The following is a 21,186-nucleotide window of genomic DNA, read 5'->3' as shown; positions in this document are numbered from 1 at the left end:
AGGTTAAATGAAAAATTCAAATAGAAAGCTGCATGGCAAACACCACCAGTATTAGCCTCATACGCTGACCCATGTAAAGTGGAACTAAACCTTGAATATGAAACCTGTAAATAATAAGCAAACATCTGCCTTCTAATATTAAATTTAAGGTGGAAGGGAAGAACAATTAGGAAGATAAATGCCTCGTGTTGTGAAATATTTCGTGTGGATATTGTAAGTCAAATATGAAGCTGGTAAATACAGGAAAAACATTGGCAGCTCATTCACTTTTTACCTTTGGTAGCATAGGTAAGTGTTTAATGAAATGATGTACACTTTTCCTCAACCTGGCAACGCACATGGACTTTACAATTGGGGAAGTGGGGGAAGCGGCAGAGAAATTTCTCCACCATTTTGAATGTGACGTGCAATACTCATATTAAGCACTTGCTGTCATTATTACAGATTGCTCCTTTAAAGATGAGTTTAGGGTTAAGGGTACGGTTAGGATTAGGTTTAGTGTTAGGGGAAGTTTTAAGGCTGATTTTTCATGCTGGGTTGCCAGAAATTCACATGAATCTTCACTTTGGCTGCACAGTGGCTTAGTGGTTAGCACGTTCGCCTCTCAACGCTGGGATCTTGGGTTCTAGTCGCGTCTGGGTGGAGCTTCCATGTTCTCCCAGTGTCTGCGTGGGTTTCCTCCCACAGTCTAAAAACATGGAGGTTAGTTGAATTGGCTTCTGTTATAACTGTCCTGGTGTGTGTATGTGAATGAGTGTCTGAATGTGTGTGTGCCCAGATATGGATTGGTGCTCTATCCTGGGTGAAACCCTAGCACCTGATGCAGTCCTCCAGGACTGTGCGTGTATGGCTGCCGCTTCTCGCCAGTGTGTGTGTGGATTGAATGTTGAGTGTTGACTGTAAAGCATCCTTGGGTTTCTAGAAAGGCACTATATAAGTGTATATTTAAATAAATAAAACAAATAATTGTACAAAGCCAGAGAATGGTCTTTGAGTAAACTATGAATTCAGCTTGAGACCACCCTGGTAAACAACTGTGTGGGGAGTAGTAGAATAACCACTGAACTTTTTGGAAAAGTTACCATTATCATTTTTAATGTTGTATTTTTTCTAGGATTTAATTACTTCAGTTAAATTACTCAGAGTAATTGTATATGATTATAATACATCAGTCTCCTGCATCTGAAGACGCCACCCCCTTCCAGCCCCTGACCATGAATGTGTGCAAAAAGCCAAAGAAGCAGAGATTCAATAAAATGAACTCACAAAGCCAACAATGACTGGAGTTATCGCCTAGCAACAGCCTCCTGACTCCGCCCACTGACAGCTCTCAGACGAGTTACTGGCCAACTCCAAACTTGCTGACTCCGCTGGGATGCCTTTCAGCTTATGCTACATCTCTCTCTCTCTTTCTCTGTTTTGCTGTCAGCCTCTTTTTTCAATTTTTTTTTATCTCTCATCGTCTCACATCTTCTTGTGAGTTTGAGCCTTGCCCTTTCAAAGCACCCTTTTACTCTCCTCTCTCATCCTCATCTCTTCCCTCTCATTTTTTCCTTTCTCAGGCGTTATTATCCAGATGAAGCATAAGAGATGAAGTCTAGATTTGTTGTAATTCTGCTAAAAGTGCAATAACAGCTGTTTGTTTAGTATTTGATTGGTTAAAATCAAGGAAAAGCCAGGGAGTAAAATATTCTTTCACAGCTCACAACACACTGTTCTTTTTTGTTTTGTATGGAAATAAAAAAATATATCTTGATGCTTTCTAGACATAGAAAGAATCCTGATTTGAACTCTTACAGAGGTGGGCTTTTAGAAACCTCATTCTCTTCTCTTCTCTTTTCTTCTCCTCTCTTCTCTTCTCTACTCCCCTCCTCTTTTCTCTTCTTCTCTCTTCTCTTCTCTTCTCTTCTTCTCTTCTCTACTCTTTTCTCTTCTTCTCTTTTCTCTTCTATTCTCTTCTCCCCTTCTCTCATCTTCTTCTCTTCTCTTCTCTTCTCTTCTCTTCTCTCCTCATCTCTTCTCTTCTCCTCTCTTGTTCTCTTCCCCTCTCTTCTTTTCTCTTCCCCCTCGTCTCTTCTCTTCTTCTCTCTTCTCTTCTCCTCTCGTCTCTTTTTCTCTTCTATTCTCTTCTCCCCTCCTCTCTTCTCTTCTTCTCCTCTCTTCTCTTCTCTTCTTCTCTTTTCCTCTCTTCTCTTCTTTTCTCTTCTCTTCTCTTCTCTTCTCTCTTCTCTCCTTCTCTTCTCCCCTCCTCTTTTCTCTTCTTCTCTCTTCTCTTCTATTCTCTTCTCCCCTTCTCTCTTATCTTCTTCTCTTCTCTTCTCTTCTCTTCTCTTCTCTTCTCTTCTCTTCTCTTCTCTTCTCTCTTCTCTCCTTCTCTTCTCCCCTCCTCTTTTCTCTTCTCTTCTTCTCTTCTATTCTCTTCTCCCCTCCTCTCCTCTCTTCTCTTCTCTTCTCTTCTCTACTCCCCTCCTCTTTTCTCTTCTTCTCTCTTCTCTTCTATGCTCTTCTCCCCTTCTCTCCTCTCTTCTTCTCTTCTCTTCTCTTCTCTTCTCTTGTTCTCTTTTCCTCTCTTCTCTTCTCTTCTCTTCTCTCCTCCTCTCTTCTCTTCTCCTCTCTTCTCCCCTCCTCTCTTCTCTTCTTCTCTCTTCTCTTCTCCCCTCCTCTCTTCTCTTCTTCTCTTCTATTCTCTTCTCCCCTCCTCTCTTCTCTTATTCTCCTCTCTTCTCTTCTCTTCTCTTCTCTTGTTCTCTTTTCCTCTCTTCTCTTCTCTTCTCTTCTCTTCTCTTCTGTTTAGTTTTCCAGGCTCTGTCACATTTGTACAGAACTTACAGGTTAGATTCAGAGTTGATACAGAAAAACTAATACTAGTCTTTGAAATTGTAGGTATTTAATAATCTGGAGTATTAATGGTATGTTCTTATAAATAACTGATTTATTCTGCAGCTGAGAGCTGTAGACTCCTGTAAGAAATGATGATGAAGAGGATGTAAAAAGGAGATCACAGTTTTGACATGCAGCAGATGTTCTAGTCCTGAGCTAGGTGTTTAGTGTTTAGCTGTAGATGCTCTTGACTGTAACTCTAACTGATCTACAGGGTGTAAACAAATAAAAAAAAATGGTCAGAATGAGTTTGAAACACTTGAAATCACAGAATGATGTGACGTCTTAGAAACCCTGTGCCCATACTATTCAGGTCTGTCCAGGGGCAGGCTTTGATGAGCGTGATTTCAGTTATTTTCTGCCTATTTTTTTTTTATGGTGGACAATTATCTGTCCAGCAGTGAGACTGAAGGGTCAGCGTGTTGTGGTCCTGAGCACTGACGAATGGGTTAAAGGGAGGCCCAAATAGTATGCAGAACAACAGATGGACACCGGTCTGTAAGAGTATAAATGTATGATAAATGTATGTACAAACAAGGAGATAGTTTTAATGTTATGGCTGATCAGTATTATTTTCTGACAAAACGAATAACCTGAAGAGATAAATGAGGGATGCTCTCTGACTTTTACTCACTGCTGTACAAGTATTTACCCACTCACACACACACACACACACACACACACACACACACACACACACGTTAGCGCTCACAGTCTGTTGTCTTATCTCCTGCAGGCCATCTGTTCTCTCCACACTCCTCTCTGAGAGACACGTATCATTTCATTACGGCAACATTACAGCGCCCACGTTCTTCTCCAGCCCTCAGCATTTCCATTTAAAATCAGGTAGTGGGCGATTTGAGCAGAAAAGTAATCCAGCGCAAACATCCAGCCCAGCCTCATGGTGTTATAGATCTGGCAACCCATCTCAGTTCATCAGCAGCCCATCTGAGAATAATCCACCTGTTCACACGCGGAATGTGCTACAAATCAGTTTCATTTCTTTTGATCAGAGATGGAAAACTCAGCTTTAGAACAGCTTCTCTGAAATGAAGATATTAAAATAACACCATGGATGTCTCTCTCTCTCTCTCTCTCTCTCTCTCTCTCTCTCTCTCTCTCTATCTCTCTTTCTCTCTCTCTCTCTCTCTCTCTCTCTCTCTCCCTCTCTCTCTCTCTCTCTTTCTCTCTCTCTCTCTCTCTCTCTCTCTCTCTCTCTCTCTCTCTCTCTCTCTCTCGGAATCTGAATTTTTCACAGTAATTCTAAGGTGCATGTAATTGGATTTGTTTTTCACCCTATGCCTTCCAGATTGCTATTTGGTGAGGTGTAGTGATCCATTTGTGCTGTAACAAAGACCTTAATGTGCTGATCGAAATCACAACAAAGACTATGGGGAGGACTATGTTTCAAAACAAAACAGGTTCCATGGTTCATTTTGGGTTTCAAAATCATTGTGATGCTTCACTGAGCTGTAATATAGAGATCAGAGCCTCTGCTATTGCTACCTCAGGGTCAGCACTGCAGAAACTGCACTATGTAACTTCTGTAGGAGGGTAGGAAACCACTCCCTCTCCCTCCCTCCTCTGGTCTGTGTTGCCAGGGGCCAGTTCCAAGGTCATTGGGTCCCGGCTTCCATCCTCACCTCAATACACTGTAAGAGAAGCAGGATTAGAATGTGACAAAAAAACAAAACACACTGGTTCAATCCCCTCGACCAGCAGGAAAAACGAAGACGGGGGGAGTGAAGGAACAGTGCTGTTTCCTCCTTCAGCATCCATGGCTGAGGTACCCTTCAGCAAAGCACCTACCACCCAACTGCTCCCTGGGAACTGGGATGGCTGCCCTTAGCCACCAACATAGAACTGGTTCGGTTCCCATTCGTGAACATAATTTGGAACCATTCTGTGCATTTCCACCAACAAAAGTTGGTTTCTGTGATTTTTTATTACAGTTGGAACCAAAGAACAGCAGGTTCTTTAGCGCCAACATGGGCGTGTCAAGATAAAGATGTTCCAGAAAGAGCTCAGAGCCTCAAATAAATTCCAGTGGAGCTGGACGGGTCATTTTACAGGAAGATGTAGAAATAATAAAATGAAATAAAACATAAATGTGTTTGGTTTTTGTTCAGAGCTGAACGAGGTGCATTGACTAATTGTCTTTGCTTCTCCGGTTAAATTCAGAGCCAACATTTCAGTATGTTGCTGAGCAATGACCATGGAGTCTTTAGTTGTAGAATTACATAGTGCTTCTGTATGTCCTATAATATGGACAGTGAGCATAGAAACAAGGAGGTGGCTTTAATCTTATGGCAGATCAGTGTGTGTGTGTGTGTGTGTGTGTGTGTGTGTATACATGTATATAGTGCAGCTGTGGCCATGGCCTCAACATTCACGGCTGAGGGGCCCATCTTGAGTCCAGTAAACTTCATTGTTGAAATGTGTTTCTTTTAGAAAGCATTTCAATACAATGAAAAATATTCATGACTGCTCTGGACAACATAAACACAGCCCATTATTACTACTAACACTATTGGTTTTACTGTTCCTGTCATTTCATTTTTTAATTAATATTGACAATATATTATTACCTTTGTTATTAACCTTGGATATTTACAAACCCTCAAAACCTATTCTCCCAGGATTAAAGCATCTGTTCCTCTCTGTCCTTTATGAGCTGTAATGAGCGAGGGAGTCATGTAGAAATAACTGCCTCTCTCCTGGAGGAAATGAATCAGCTTCCGGAAGAGCAGGAAAACAGCAGGCCAATAATGTTTATTAACTGGGGAAATAAAGGGCCTTGTTTCTGTTGGAGAAAACCAAGGCTGTGAGTTACAAACCTAAGCAAGAAACATTAGCATCTCAGAGCTATCTCGGAGCGTCTTACGGCCTGAGAGGGATTAATAAACCTGTGCAAAACAAGCAATAATTAAATTTAATTCATAAACGCTAGAGAGAAAAAAGAGAGAGGACCACATGAGTGGGGGGCAGTTACGATGCCGGTGTGCAGCATTAAATCTTAATCCTTTTTGTGCCAGGAGCTAAATGACATTTTAACAGCTACACTCTCATAGAAAATGTCACTGCGGTGGTACCATTCACAACACTGGGGTGGTCCACACAAGGATATATTTCCAGTGCCTCTAGTTAAAGGCGAAATTCATGATTGGCTTTAAAAAACAAAGCCCTCAATATGAAGCCCCAGTGTCTGTAAATGAGTAAAAAAACAAACTGTTTCGGTCCAGTATGCTAGACTTTCTCTCTTTCTCTTCTCACGGCAGACACATCTGGAGTGTTTAGACAACAGAGGGAACTCCAAAGGTTGAAAAGCATGAACCAAGATGAGGATTTTCATCTATTCCTGCTCCATATGTGGGTAACATTGACTTATTTTTGCTGTTTCATGTCACTAAACGTGGAAAATGTCTCCAGATTCAGGAGAGAGCTAATTTAGGGTGACCAGATCTGAGATGGTGAAAAAGAGGACACGTCTCGGTGGTGGTGGGGGTATGTAAGTATGATTAGCTGAACCTATGTGTGCATAGCTGCTCGAGATGAGGGTAGGTACATGAGCTTTGCCTGACGTAAACAAGGACTACTGACGTGCAGACTGACCAATTAAATGTTTACAGAGAAGGTTATCGACCAATAACGGTAGCTCTACAGACAGACCGTCCAATCAGAAGATTTTACACTACTTCACCACGCCCCCTTCTCACTCAAGCGAACCAATCGGAGTAGGGGAGGGCGGGACTAGTTTGTGAACGAAACTTCTCGAAGTTCTATGTAAGCTCTAGAAAAACAAAATCCCGGACGTTTGTGAAATTCCGCCCGGACATTTTTTTAAGTCTAAAATAGAGGACATGTCCGGGTAAAAGAGGACGTCTGGTCACCCTAGCTAAGTGCTTTACCGAACGTGCTACAAAACTAAACAACTCCAGTTACAAATTAGTTTTTTGTGGTGATGCAAACAGTAAATAAAAACTTACAGAGAAGTTAAACTTCAGCCACGTACAAAGAACAGTCATTATTTTTCCCTCAAACACACGGTTCCACCTTAAAAGTTGTGGAGCTTAGAACTGTGTTTTTCCCCACAATCGTAGACATTCCCTTTAAGGAACAGAAATATACCATATTCCAGTGCAATTGTATGTTTTTAACTTACTTTGTTTTCATACACTCCGCTATTACATTTTTCAGATTAAAGCAACAATCAGTGACTCTTCGAAACATTATAAAACAGTGATTATACTGACACCGAGTGAAGACTAGGATTACAATGGGATGTGGCCTAGATTCTGCAAGGAACTTATTTTTTTTAACATGGCTGTCCTCCACTCTGCGGAGCTTGAACTATGTTCATTCAAGAGCAACACCGCAGTTGGTTTCTGTATCTCAGCCTAGACATAATCGCCCTGTGGATACCAATATTATTAGTTATATATTATTCATGTTTATTATTTATTTTTAATATTGTGGTGAAAACAGAGCCTGGTATTGAGAAACAGCCATTTCAACAGATGCACTAAAAAGGGCACAAGAGAACGGGGCATTATTGGAGCTGACAGAAGAGCGAGATTCACTGCCACATGCCAAACAACACCCTTCCTTCATCTCGATACACACCAAGCCCAAACACACATAAAAATGCCATAATCAACAATAATTCAGACCACACCCCAAACAAAAACACACACACACACACACACACACACACACAACAACAACAACAACAACCCTTAAAATAACCAGAAAATGGCAAAGACGGGGAGGTTGCAGTGCATGCTGGGAGCATTGGGACATACCAGTCCTGCCCAGAGTCCGGTAACACGACAAACACTAATCAAATTGCTTTGTAGTCTCTGAGTAAACTAGTTTATCCTCCACAGAGTGGGTTCCCCACATTGAGGAGGCCATATCTGAACTCTCCTTTGCACAGAATCTTTGATGCATCCAGGCCTCTAGGTGTCAGTGTAATGACTTGTAATGGTTTATAGTGTGAAGAAAAGTCATTAGGGGAAATGACTGGCTGCTCCTTGAATGTAAGATTAGTTCTGAAACATGTTTATTATTATTGGGGAGAGTTGTTATTTAAAGCCTGTGTTCAGTCCACCTCTAATAACAGCACGTTGACTTTGTCTTTCCCAGTGTTACTATGAGCTGAAGTCATTCTGCCGCATGTCAAAACAACGTCTCTTCATTAGCATGAACGCTAGCAGGCTCTGCAGACAGCAGGCTGCCGTTTTTTTTTTGGGCTAATCCTCATTCTGGCTGAATGCTGAATGGCCACATTAAGCCGGTGGCAGGCGTAGAACTGATCAAACGGAGCAGTGTGGAGCCGCTCTAATTGCTCCACCAATCTCCGCCCGACAGCGCTCCGCTCTCGTAGCTCCGCTCCCTCGGCTTCTGGTTTTTGACTGAAATATTAAAGATTTTGCGGGATTTGTGAAAGCTCCCACTCTGCCGTGAAGGGGTTATGGAGGAAATGATGCCCTCGGTGTCAGACTCACACAGAATCAGAGGCTAATGGAGGACCTGACCTGTGAAATGTGCTGACTAAGGACTGATGGTTTAATGGCATATAGCCCAGAGGTTTCAGTGAGTGAAGCTTTGATTCCTTCGTAAGAGCACTTCAGGAACCAAAAAACGACCTGAGTCACCCTTCATATGCAGTGTGAACTGAGGCTGAGCGACTCTTTCTAGGGAGTGACCTTTGTGGGGGTGAGGTGACTAACAGGCTCAAATATAAAAGAAAAGAGTCCATCCTGAGACACATGATAATACAGGGAGTATTCACATGTGAGGCACCTGTGAAACTGGCTGATAATTCACTCACTTATACATTCACTCACTCACTAATACAATCCCTCCTTCACACTCTCACTCTCACACACACACATTCACTGATTCATTCACTCACACTTTCATTGACACCTCACTCACCCATGCATGCACTAATTTATTCACCCTTTCACACACACATGCACTGACATATTCACTCACTCATCCATTCACTCACTCACTAATACAATCCCCCTTTCACACACTCACTCACACACACACATTTACTGATTCATTCACTCACACTTTCATTCACACATCACTCAACCATGCATGCACTCATTTATTCCCCCTTTCACACACACACCCACACACACATACAGTGACATATTCACTCACTCATACATTCACGCACATACTAATACAATCCCCCTTTCACACACACACACACACACACACACACACACACACACACACACACACACACACACTGACATAGGCACTTTCTCACATTCATTCCCAAATACATATAATATACACTCACTCATTCTTGCATTTAAACACTCACATATTCAGTCAGTCACTCATTCACACATTTATTCACCAACATACAAATTCCCTCATAAAAACCCACTCATACCCTCACCCTTTCACACACTCGTTCACTCACATTCACTCATGGTATTCTCTCTTTCACTCACTCACACATTCATTCACAAACATGCCCTCACTCTCACTCATGCATTCAGGCTTTTGCAGACACTCACACACACACACACACATTCAGTGATCCTTTCACACATTCATTCGCTCGCAGTATTCTCTCATTCATACACTCATGCATTCAGTCATTCGTACTCACTCACACATCCACTCCACAAGTTTGTAGACTAACTTTGGAGAAGCATCAACCAACAGAAAGAGACTCTGAAGCAGCGGCACATGAGCCTAGGCTCACTATGCTCAAATGTAGCCTAGATGAGGACAACGTCCCTTAGCATTGAGCTGGGGAGTGGAGGAACACTTTTCTCTGGAGTGATGTTAACTATATCCCTGGCCTTTGGGATGAGTTTAAGTGGTGTTTGTGATCCAGAACTAATCACCCAACATCAGTGAACATTCAGGTTTAGACTGAGCTAAGCTTAAGGTTAGCTGCTTAAGCAAGGAAGACAGGCCTCTGCCCTAGAGATGAGGAACGTAGGAGAATATACCTGGCATGTTTCAGTCTGTGATAGATTAGCCAGGTCTTTGTCTCTGAAATATGCTGTGTGAATACAGAAGTGTGTCTGACATTGATTCGTCCTGTCTGTCTTTTGTTTGCTAACTGTGAAGTCACAAATGATTCTTTTGAGGCTAAAGAGTGACCGCTGCTTTTCCTCCAGTAAACATGTCCTATAACAGTGCGGCCCAATGTGATCGACATCAGAGCGCTTGCTTCTTACAGCCAACTGCCTAGAATCAGAGCTTATGTTTGTTTAACCCAATCCCACTTCCTGTTTCTCTCAAGCCCTCTGTGGAGTATGACATCATGCTTAACGTGTAAATATTCTCACCCTTTTCCACAAGTGGGTGGAGCCCTGGAACAAAAATACCGAATCATACTTCGTGTTCTTGTAATGAAATATCTGTGACCTGTTTTGGTCAAAACACCACAAGGATCAAAACCCACAGCAGTGTTCTCCCCCTGTCTAAACAGCCAGTTTCAGAATGGGCAGTTTTGGCTCCTGTTCCTTTAAATGATGAGGAGCCACTTTACAGGAGAAGAAAAAACTTAACTTTCAGCTGAGGTAGATGTAAAAAGATTTATTTCCAAGTAATTCCAAGTATTTCTATTGGTCCATTGATCATGACATCATTTAACACAGGGTGAAGGACAGCTGCTGTGTTCAAATGATGTAGTAAACTACATCTTGAATTTCCCCTGGGGATCAATAAAGTATCTATCTATCTGTCTATCTGTCTGTCTGTCTGTCTGTCTGTCTATCTAATATTCCACAAAAATGGAGATACATGCTTTTAATTGGAAAGCAACAAAATAAAATGTTCTAGCTTTTGAAGAAGCAAGTACTAAATATCCACAGGAATCATAACACATATATTTTCTAAATAGCCTTTTATAAGTGTCATATCCAAAAGTGTCTTCAAAACAAATCTATGGATAGGATTTTCTATGTAAACGTTTCTGTAGTGGGCTGGTGGTCCCAGTCTGACAAGACCTATGAAATTTTAAGACATATTAATATGAATGGGATTTATTGTGTTTCCTAAAAGCTGTATTAACTGAAGCCCTGCAGAGACACAATGTCATTAATCTCCCAAATAATTTTGGGGGAAAAAAAAACCTTGTTGTGCTTGCTCTAAAATAGACAATGTTCTAGTTACTTAGTGACATCTAGTGGTTGTGGCTGGACATGCAGTAACTCAGGGTCAATGCAGTTGTGTTATTGATCCTCTAGTCCTGCATCTGTGGCCAGTTATTGACTCCTGAGCTCTTCTCCAGGTATTCAGGGTGATGGATCACTCCAAAGTAAGCAGCCCCCCTGCTGTGTCTGCGGAACACACACACACACACACACACACACACACACACTGTTGTGATTGTCCACTACCTCAGTAATATCTGGACAACAGTATAGAGAAGTCTGAAACGAGTGCGTCTAATACACACCTGACTGCCCTTAATCCTTTTCTTAGTCGTCTCTATGTCCTCAGACATACAGAGAATCAACAGACTGAGATTGACTCTGTGAATACAGGCTTATACAGAAACGGAGTCCTTTTCAAACACACTTTCTCATGAGCATAACCTTGCTTCAATAAGAATGAGGTGCTGCATTCATTTCAGCTGCTCTTCAAAATCCTGTTCCCTTTCAGAAATCAAATCCTCAGGTATATGTGCGTTCACTGAACAGAAATCAGTGCTGGGTCTGAAAGGAAGAGGTTCAGGAGAGGAAGGGACTGTTCAGTGAGATGTATCAGTGCTAGGGCTTTACCTATATGTGTAGTGTTATTGATTCTTTTGATTAAAAATGATTTTAATTGTTTTCAGTAAATGTTGGCTGTGTTGTGATTATTATCTCAGCAGCATGTGATGTGAAATATAAACACAAACCTTTCTGATTGTCATTAGGAGCATCATTTGTTTCGTTAAATCAAGCTGATTATTACTGGAGTCATTATCGAATAAATGAAGCAGCTGAAACACTTTTACACAGACAAATCTAATCCTCTTCCCAAATACAGCAGAGAGCCACTCTATAGAGCACCATTCACCAGGAAGGAACCCCTTAAGGCAGAGACGTTCACCAGCGGTCCCCTGTTACCAGATTTGTTTCAGAATTTCTGCCCCACCCCATCAACTAAAACATGTAATTGAACTACTACAGGGTATGTGTGAAGAAAACAGGTAAAGCCATCCAATATTTCAGGGACTTTTATTTTATATTTTGAGCTGGTTACCAATATATTAAAAGTAGCATATGATGATGATAAGAGCGTCTTCCCTTTTCTGGTCAGAAGAACAGTGGGGACATCCCCTCCTCATCCATTGGTCCACAGTTCTCATCTGACACTAATCTTGACACTGAAGTTAAAAAAATAATAGGAGAGTTATTTTATTTATTTATTTTATTTTATTTTATTTTATTCATTTATTTATTTGAGCGGCACGGTGGTGCAGCAGGTTAGTGTCGCAGGCACACAGCTCCAGGGACCTGAAGGGTGTGGGTTCGAGTCCCGCTGCTGGTGACTGTCTGTGAGGAGTGTGGTGTGTTCTCCCTGTGTCTGTGTTGGTTTCCTCCTGGTGACTGTCTGTGAGGAGTGTGGTGTGTTCTCCCCGTGTCCGGGTGGGTTTTCTCCGGGTGACTATCTGTGAGGAGTGTGGTGTGTTCTCCCCGTGTCCGGGTGGGTTTCCTCCGGGTGACTGTCTGTGAGGAGTGTGGTGTGTTCTCCCCGTGTCCGGGTGGGTTTCCTCCGGGTGACTGTCTGTGAGGAGTGTGGTGTGTTCTCCCCGTGTCCGGGTGGGTTTCCTCCGGGTGACTGTCTGTGAGGAGTGTGGTGTGTTCTCCCTGTGTCCGGGTGGGTTTCCTCCGGGTGCTCCAGTTTCCTCCCACAGTCCAAAAACACACGTTGGTGGGTGGATTGGTGACTCAAAAGTGTCCGTAGGTGTGAATGAATGTGTGAGTGTGTGTGTTGCCCTGTGAAGGACTGCAGCCCCCTCCAGGGTGTGTTCCCGCCTTGCACCCAATGATTCTAAGTAGGCTCTGGAATCACACCGTGACCCTGAACTGGATAAGGGTTACAGATAATGAATTTATTTATTTATTTGCATTCCCACACCCCCCAAGCCACCACTATAACTACTGCAGCAAGCTTTTATAGAATATACTTTGTAAAATAAAGAGTGCTGGTTTGGGCTGGACAGGTTTACATCCAGGTGTGGTCTGGTCAGAAGTGACAGAGCCCTCAACATATTTCTTGCTGTATTATAATAGAGTGCCCCCATGTGGCCTCTCATTTCCCTGCAGTGTTCCTCCCTGGCTCCTCTTGGGCACCTCAGTGTTACTCCCTGACTCATATGGGGAACCTCAGTGGTCCTCCCAGTCTCTTCTGGACACCTCAGTGTTCCTTTCTAGCTCCTTTGGGGCACCTCAGTGTTACTCCCTGGCTCCTCTGGGGCACCTCAGTGTTCCTTCCTAGCTCCTCTGGGGCACCTCAGTGTTCCTCCCTGGCTCCTCTGGGGCACCTCAGTGTTCCTTCCTAGCTCCTCTGGGGCACCTCAGTGTTCCTCCCTGGCTCTTCTGGGGCACCTCAGTGTTCCTCTCTGGATCCTCTGGGGCATCTCAGTGTTACTCCCTGACTCCTCTGGGGCACCCCAGTGTTACTCCCTGACTCCTCCGGGGCACCTCAATGTTACTCCCTGGCTCCTCTGGGGCATCTCAGTGTTACTCCCTGGCTCCTCTGGGGCACCTCAGTGTTCTTCCCTGGCTTCTCTGGGGTCTCAATGTTACTCCCTGGCTCCTCTGGGGCACCTCCGTGTTCCTTCCTGGCTCCTCTGGGGCACCTCAGTGTTATTCCCTGGCTCCTCTGGGGCACCTCAGTGTTACTCCCTGGCTCCTCTGGGGCACCTCAGTGTTCTTACCTGGCTCCTCTGGGGTCTCAATGTTACTCCCTGGCTCCTCTGGGGCACCTCAGTGTTCTTCCCTGGCTCCTCTGGGGCACCTCAGTGTTCTTCCCTGGCTTCTCTGGGGTCTCAATGTTACTCCCTGGCTCCTCTGGGGCACCTCAGTGTTCTTCCCTGGCTTCTCTGGGGTCTCAATGTTACTCCCTGGCTCCTCTGGGGCACCTCAGTGTTCCTTCCTAGCTCCTCTGGGGCACCTCAGTGTTCCTCCCTGGCTCCTCTGGGGCACCTCAGTGTTCCTTCCTAGCTCCTCTGGGGCACCTCAGTGTTCCTCCCTGGCTCTTCTGGGGCACCTCAGTGTTCCTCTCTGGATCCTCTGGGGCATCTCAGTGTTACTCCCTGACTCCTCTGGGGCACCCCAGTGTTACTCCCTGACTCCTCTGGGGCACCTCAATGTTACTCCCTGGCTCCTCTGGGGCATCTCAGTGTTACTCCCTGGCTCCTCTGGGGCACCTCAGTGTTCTTCCCTGGCTTCTCTGGGGTCTCATTGTTACTCCCTGGCTCCTCTGGGGCACCTCCGTGTTCCTTCCTGGCTCCTCTGGGGCACCTCAGTGTTATTCCCTGGCTCCTCTGGGGCACCTCAGTGTTACTCCCTGGCTCCTCTGGGGCACCTCAGTGTTCTTACCTGGCTCCTCTGGGGTCTCAATGTTACTCCCTGGCTCCTCTGGGGCACCTCAGTGTTCTTCCCTGGCTCCTCTGGGGCACCTCAGTGTTCTTCCCTGGCTTCTCTGGGGTCTCAATGTTACTCCCTGGCTCCTCTGGGGCACCTCAGTGTTCTTCCCTGGCTCCTCTGGGGTCTCAATGTTACTCCCTGGCTCCTCTGGGGCACCTCAGTGTTCCTCCCTGGCTCCTCTGGGGCACCTCAGTGTTCTTCCCTGGCTCCTCTGGGGCACCTCAGTGTTACTCCCTGGCTACTCTGGGGCACCTCCGTGTTCCTTCCTGGCTCCTCTGGGGCACCTCAGTGTTATTCCCTGGCTCCTCTGGGGCACCTCAGTGTTACTCCCTGGCTCCTCTGGGGCACCTCAGTGTTCTTACCTGGCTCCTCTGGGGTCTCAATGTTACTCCCTGGCTCCTCTGGGGCACCTCAGTGTTCTTCCCTGGCTCCTCTGGGGCACCTCAGTGTTCTTCCCTGGCTTCTCTGGGGTCTCAATGTTACTCCCTGGCTCCTCTGGGGCACCTCAGTGTTCTTCCCTGGCTCCTCTGGGGTCTCAATGTTACTCCCTGGCTCCTCTGGGGCACCTCAGTGTTCCTCCCTGGCTCCTCTGGGGCACCTCAGTGTTCTTCCCTGGCTCCTCTGGGGCACCTCAATGTTACTCCCTGGCTCCTCTGGGGCACCTCAGTGTTCCTCCCTGGCTCCTCTGGGGCACCTCAGTGTTACTCCCTGGCTCCTCTGGGGCACCTCAGTGTTCCTCCCTGGCTCCTCTGGGGCACCTCAGTGTTCCTCCCTGGCTCTTCTGGGGCATCTCAGTGTTACTCCCTAGCTCCTCTGGGGCACCTCAGTGTTCTTCCCTGGCTCCTCTGGGGTCTCAGTGTTTCTCCCTGGCTCCTCTGGGGCACCTCAGTGTCCCTCCCTGGCTCCTCTGGGGCACCTCAGTGTCCCTCCCTGGCTCCTCTGCGGCACCTCAGTGTTCTTCCCTGGCTCCTCTGCGGCACCTCAGTGTTCTTCCCTGGCTCCTCTGGGGCACCTCAGTGTCCCTCCCTGGCTCCTCTGCGGCACCTCAGTGTTCTTCCCTGGCTCTTCTGGGGCATCTCAGTGTTACTCCCTAGCTCCTCTGGGGCACCTCAGTGTTCCTCCCTGGCTCTTCTGGGGCATCTCAGTGTTACTCCCTGGCTCCTCTGGGGCACCTCAGTGTTCTTCCCTGGCTCCTCTGCGGCACCTCAGTGTTCTTCCCTGGCTCCTCTGGGGCACCTCAGTGTCCCTCCCTGGCTCCTCTGCGGCACCTCAGTGTTCTTCCCTGGCTCTTCTGGGGCATCTCAGTGTTACTCCCTAGCTCCTCTGGGGCACCTCAGTGTTCCTCCCTGGCTCTTCTGGGGCATCTCAGTGTTACTCCCTGGCTCCTCTGGGGCACCTCAGTGTTCTTCCCTGGCTCCTCTGGGGTCTCAGTGTTCCTCCCTGGCTCCTCTGGGGCACCTCAGTGTTCTTCCCTGGCTCCTCTGCGGCACCTCAGTGTCCCTCCCTGGCTCCTCTGCGGCACCTCAGTGTTCTTCCCTGGCTCCTCTGGGGTCTCAGTGTTCCTCCCTGGCTCCTCTGGGGCACCTCAGTGTCCCTCCCTGGCTCCTCTGGGGCACCTCAGTGTCCCTCCCTGGCTCCTCTGCGGCACCTCAGTGTTCTTCCCTGGCTCCTCTGCGGCACCTCAGTGTTCTTCCCTGGCTCCTCTGGGGCACCTCAGTGTCCCTCCCTGGCTCCTCTGGGGTCTCAGTGTTCCTCCCTGGCTCCTCTGGGGCACCTCAGTGTCCCTCCCTGGTTCCTGCAACGTTCCAGAAAGTTTAATTCCAAGTTTCTCAGCTTCTTCTGAAAAGAAATTTAAAAAAAAACACATTCAAAAAACGTATAGAAATCCCCTCGTAAAGAAACCCGATCTAATTGAGGCCGGGGCCTCAGGTCACAGGACGGCTGCCTTTCACATTGCCAGGTGCACACATTTTACACCTGCTATTACATGCTTCCCATTTCATCCTTTCAGCTCCTTCTGCCTTTTCACAAGTTCCACATAAAATCTGACTCTCAGTACTGACAGGTGTGTGAAGAAATGATCCACTCACTGACCCCAGACTCGGAGGGCAGTGCTGTATGAACTCAGGCTTTTGATCGGGTTAATTAAAGTCCTCAGCCTTGAGAGAGAGCGAGAGAGTGAGAGAGAGAGAGGGAGAGAGAGGGAGAGAGAGAGAGAGAGAGAGAGAGAGAGAGAGAGAGAGAGAGAGAGAGAGAGAGAGGATTTATGGAGCCACTTACAGAGACTCTCCTTTTCAAAACACTTTTCAAAGCTACTGCCATTTTTAGCCTCACTTCATTCACTGGGCTCTTTAATCTTAATGGATCTTTATATATGGAGGAAGGGATGAGATCATAAAAGATGAATCATAAATTGTTACTCTATATTTTTAAAGGAAGAACTAGAAATGTTTCAAAAACCCTGCACTAAATTATTCCACTATTTTTGGACGAAATAGTGCTCTCTGGTCTGAAGTCTTTCTGTCACGCCTTCGTCCCGTCAGTCTGTTGTCCCCGCCATGTGCTTTATTCGCACATGGCTATGTTTTGTTTATATCCTTGTCTCCGCCCTCGTCCCGCCTCCTCGTCCGTGTCATGTGTCAGCCCGTCCTCGTTATCTGTCCAGGTGTGTCTCGTTTGTGTATGTATTTAAGCCCTATTGTGTCACGTCCTGTTTTTCGTACATTTCTCATTTCACATTTATCCTATGTCTAGTCGGTCGTGTTTCCTGGTCTGTCCGTCTGTCTCCAGTTTCTCCGTGTTTGTTTCCCTAGTCGTTGTTTCGTGTCTCTCTCGTTACTTCGTTTACTCTTTAGTCTGTCAGTCCCGTTTGCCCTGTTTAGCTCCCCTTATTTAGTGTAGCCTGCTTGGCTCCCTGTTTGTTTTCGTTTTGTTAAAGTCTCTTTGTTTTGTTGTTGTTTTCCTTTATTAAATATCCTGTGTTTTAGCGAGTGCGTCCGCCTCCCTCAATCCACCCCTCGTTCCTGACACTTTCCCTGACAATTCATCGGGTCTAGTTTCTTTCTGCTTTCATATCTGTATTGAACTTATTTATCCCCTTCTGATGTTACTGAGATATCAATATCAATGTCAATTCACAACTGTCATATCGAAGACATATCTACATTACATCTATTTCGGCATCAGCGCAGCAGACGAGTGCGTAGCTTGGAGTTTTCCCAGGACAGTGAGTTTCATTCACCTTATTTAAAGGAACATATGAAAAAATACTTCTTGTTCAGTGCAATGTCTACATTACTGTGTGTCCCTGGAACCCACGGAACCACACACTGTGGAACTGCGGAAGACCACCCAGTCTGTTTCTTGCGGCCTGCTTAAAGGTACTCTAGGTAAGATTTGGGTTTTTCCTTCCTGGGGCTCCCCCTAATGTAATGTATTTTTACAGCACTGTACTGAAATCAGTGGGGAAGGGACGTGAGAGGGAGTGTGGTTTCCTGCCCTCCTCCAAAATTTACATAGTGAAGTTCCTTTAGTGCTGTGCCTAGAGAAGCAACAACAGAGGCTCTGTTCTTCCAGTTACGGGTCAGTGACGATTCACAGTGATTTAGAAGCTGTAATTTTAAGGTAAAAATATTACATAGTGTTCCTTTAAGTCTGAAAACATGGGATAAAAACGAGTCTGTGCTGCACTTTACGCAGAGACTGGGTTTGCCCCCAGCCCCTCGTCTGAGTCTCTCCAATCACGCTGCTGTTTAGACACGGGGAGAACGCTGCAGTGGGGTTTGATCCTTGTGGTATTTTGACCAAAGCATGTCACAGATGTTTTATTAAGACACGTATAATCGCAGCCCAATTAAAAACGTGTATCTCTATTTGTGTCCATTTTTATTTTGCTACATTTAAACACAGCAGCTGTCCTTCACACATTGTGAATGGACCAATAGAAATGCTCCAAAAATTACTTGGATCTACTTGAAAGTTTCCTCCTCCTCTAAAGTTACTATTTTTGGGAGATACATGTTTTTTAACTGGACATCGACGATATACATTATTTATGGACACACCAAACGCTAGATGAATCTGTAATGACTGCTGTTTGCCTGAGGAGGGCGCCACACATCAGAAAACTCCTTACTGAAAGCAACCTTTATGGGTAGACTCATCTTGAAGGACTTTTTTTCTCAGATACCAGTATTAAAATGCACTGGCAACTAATTCCATTAAGCCTCCGTATTTTAATCATTTATTTAACAGCTTAATTATGAAGACTGTGACTGCTTTAATAACAGAGACATCTGCTGCTGTATAAAGTCTTTAATTACACAGCAGTCCTTGCTTCTTCAGTCCTTGTCCATTTCCTCAGCTCCACTGACCGTACAGGAACACACTGCAGTTCTTCAGTTACACATTGTAGTTTGTCTGTTCCTGTGCATACTTTGCACACCCCGTTCCTCAAAGCCTGGGACCCCCACACAGCAGGTATGTTTTGAATGGGGGATCATCCTCAGTGCTGCGGTGACACTGACGTGGTGGTGGTGTGTTAATGGGGGTTGCGCTGGAGTTTGATCTACTCAGTTGTAACATAGAATCCCAGTCATCATGAATGCATCCTTATGAATGATTATCTTCAGTGCGGTCATTAAATTATGGCAAAAAAGCCATAAAATTGAACATATGATTAACTAATTAACTGCATAATAAAACTATATTTAACACTTTTTTTTAGCATATTTAACATAATTTCAAGTCTGGTTGTTAGTATGGTGTTGGTAAAATCATCTTACTAATGACAAGAAGTGATAAAAATGTTAATAGTTTACACCACTTATGTTCTGCTGTTATGCTTCATTATGAATGTGATTTGGGTTTTGTTAATTCATTAATTCATCCACCCATTCATTAGTTCATTCATTCATTGACCTTTTTTAGCCACTTCGGCAACGGTGGTGCAGGGGGTTCGATTCCCGCTCCGGGTGACTGTCTGTGAGGAGTGTGGTGTGTTCTCCCTGTGTCTGCGTGGGTTTCCTCCGGGTGACTGTCTGTGAGGAGTGTGGTGTGTTCTCCCTGTGTCTGCGTGGGTTTCCTCCGGGTGACTGTCTGTGAGGAGTGTGGTGTGTTCTCTCTGTGTCTGCGTGGGTTTCCTCCGGGTGACTGTCTGTGAGGAGTGTGGTGTGTTCTCCCTGTGTCTGTGTGTGTTTCCTCCAGGTGACTGTCTGTGAGGAGTGTGGTGTGTTCTCCCTGTGTCTGCATGGGTTTCCTCCGGGTGACTGTCTGTGAGGAGTGTGGTGTGTTCCCTCTGTGTCTGCGTGGGTTTCCTTCGGGTGACTGTCTGTGAGGAGTGTGGTGTGTTCCCTCTGTGTCTGCGTGGGTTTCCTCCGGGTGACTGTCTGTGAGGAGTGTGGTGTGTTTTCCCTGTGTCTGTGTGTTTCCTCCAGGTGACTGTCTGTGAGGAGTTTGGTGTGTTTTCCCTGTGTCTGTGTGGGTTTCCTCCGGGTCACTGTCTGCGAGGACTGTGGTGTGTTTTCCCTGTGTCTGTGTGGGTTTCCTCCGGGTGCTCCAGTTTCCTCCCACAGTCCAAAAACACACGTTGGTAGGTGGATTGACGACTCAAAATTGTCCGAAAGTGCGAGTGAATGTGTGAGTGTGTTGCTCTGTGAAGGACTGGCGCACCCTCCAGGGTGTATTCCTGCCTTGCTCCCAATGATTCCAGGGTAGGCTCTGAGCCCACCGCAACCCTGAACTAGATAAGGGTTACACACAATGAATGAATGTATGTAAATCACCTAAAAGATCAATAAAGATGATGATCACGTGTATTATTATTATATTTTTGATGTTGTTATTATAATTGTTATTAGTAGTAGTAGTAGTAGTATGCCATGTTGTGTATGGAAAAGCTGTAACGAGGTCAGGTGTGTGAACTGAGGCAGATATTAATGGCTAATGACAGCCAGATTTCTATATTCAGAGCCCAGACTGTATACAGGTTGTAAGATGGCACTACTCTGCTTTCTGCTGTAAGTAATAGGATGAACAGGAAATGGCCTTTGGCAAAACAAAAAAACAAAAAAAACAATCCAGTTTTCCATTGAGTTCTTTCAGCGTTTGACTGCTTCATTGAGGCAGAAGGGTAGGTTCAGCTCAAATAAATGTACCACTGACCTCAAAACAGGACTCTGCCAAAATGCTCAGCTTTCAGACACTGTAAAGAAGGACAATACAAACCACTGTATAGAACTGTATTTATGACCCCTAGTCAAAAAGCCAATGGATTCACTTGGTGGTCAATTTCAGGGTGAATGTGACTTCACCTGTGTTTCGATGGTGAACCTCTCTTACATAGTTTATTATGATTATACAGGGTGCAAGGGGGGGACACACCCTGGACAGAGCAATAGTCCATCACATTACTCCCTCACTCCCTCACTTAGTGCCTCACTCACTCAATTATTCACTCACTCACTTCCTCACTCACTCACTTGTTGTGGCACATGCCAGATTTTCCCCATTTGTTGAACTCAGCAAACCCACAGTAGCTGCATTAAAACAGATGTGTTTCTGTAGCAGAGGTGTTTTATAAATATTAGAGAATTATCTCTAATTATGTCTTTACAGGGGCGGCACGGTGGCGCAGCAGGTAGTGTCGCAGTCACACAGCTCCAGGGGCCTGGAGGTT

This window comes from Hoplias malabaricus, chromosome 6 (assembly GCF_029633855.1).
Source record: "Hoplias malabaricus isolate fHopMal1 chromosome 6, fHopMal1.hap1, whole genome shotgun sequence".
Taxonomy (NCBI): domain Eukaryota; kingdom Metazoa; phylum Chordata; class Actinopteri; order Characiformes; family Erythrinidae; genus Hoplias; species Hoplias malabaricus.
This window is presented reverse-complemented; position numbering follows the sequence as displayed.